The 1,364-nt window shown below is 38.3% G+C and overlaps 1 non-coding gene across 1 annotated transcript; it reads left to right on the forward strand.

Annotated features, from left to right (window-relative positions):
• Nucleotides 1-841: 841 nt before the first annotated feature.
• LOC113709157 (small nucleolar RNA R71) lies at nt 842-948 on the forward strand. Its single transcript, XR_003452580.2, has one exon. It is a non-coding gene; the product is annotated as a small nucleolar RNA R71 (small nucleolar RNA).
• The last annotated feature ends 416 nt before the right edge of the window (nt 949-1,364 follow it).

Genomic DNA, 1,364 nt, shown 5'->3' on the forward strand with positions numbered 1-1,364 from the left:
ATCATTTTGACTTTCTTGCTCCCCTTCAATTGCTTGCTTCTTGTCTTTTTCACCACCTGAATTTTCAAAATCGAATCCCTCAACCGTTTTACCGCTTCTAAGAATGATTGCATTGACATGCTCTCTCGGATTCACTTCGGTTTTACTTGGTAATTCACCAGGGTTTCTATTGTTGATTACATTGGCAATTTGACCAATTTAAACCTCTACATTCCTGTACATTGTAGTGAGTTGGTCCAACCTTCCTTCTACTCGCTCAAATATGTCTGAAGTAACTTTTGCGAGCTTTTCCACTGCTATCTCCCAACCAGGTTTAGTTTCAGCTTGTTGTTGCCTTGATTGAAATCCCGGTGGATTAGTTGGCCTTGGTTTATTTCCTTGATCCTTCCATCCAAAGTTTGGATGATTTCTCCACCCCGGATTGTAAGTGTTCGAGTAGGGGTTATTTTGAGCATTACGATTGTAATTATTGACAAATTGTACCTGCTCAGAATCAACACACTCATTAGTATCATGCTCACCTCCACATATAGAACAACATGCTACATGTGCATTAGATGAACTTGGACCAACTCCACCTTGTCTACTTAGCAATTTCATCACATTATTCATTTGAGCACTCAACATATTGAGAGTGTCCATTTCTATCATACCTGCGTGACGTCTTGTATTACCTCTCTCATTGGCCCATTGGTAGTTGTTTGCTGCCATTTCTTCTATCAAATTATGAGCTTCTTGGGGTGATTTACCCATTAAAGCTCCACCTGCAGCTGCATCGATCATAGTTTTAGTAGAAAAAACTAAACCATTATAGAAGGTTTGTATGATTAACCACTCCGGCAGTCCATGATGTGGACATTTCCGAAGCAAATCTCTAAACCTTTCCCATGCTTCATATAATGATTCACCTTCCAATTGGCTAAAACTAGTGATATCCATTCTAAACTTAGCAGTCTTACCTGGTGGAAAATACTTATTTAAGAATGCTCTTGATAAATCATCCCATCCAGTGAAAGTATTAGGAGCATGAGAGTGTAGCCAAAGTTTGGCCTTATCTCTCAATGAAAATGGGAACAATCTTAGCCTTATAGCATCATCACTAACTCCATTCATTTTAATTGTATCACAAATTTTCAAAAATGTAACTAAGTGTGTATTAGGATCTTCTACTGCATTACCTCCAAATTGAGATTGTTGAACCATTTGGATAAGCGCTGGTTTAATCTCAAAATTGTTAGCATTTACCGTAGGCCTTGCTATGCTTGTTTGAGATCCTTGTGTTTCCGGTAGAGCATAATCTCGTAAAACTCGCCTATTTGTTTCGTTTTCGGCCATTTCTTTTTCAAACGGTAGTTCTATCAAAA

This window comes from Coffea arabica, chromosome 9c (genome assembly GCF_036785885.1).
Source record: "Coffea arabica cultivar ET-39 chromosome 9c, Coffea Arabica ET-39 HiFi, whole genome shotgun sequence".
NCBI lineage: Eukaryota > Viridiplantae > Streptophyta > Magnoliopsida > Gentianales > Rubiaceae > Coffea > Coffea arabica.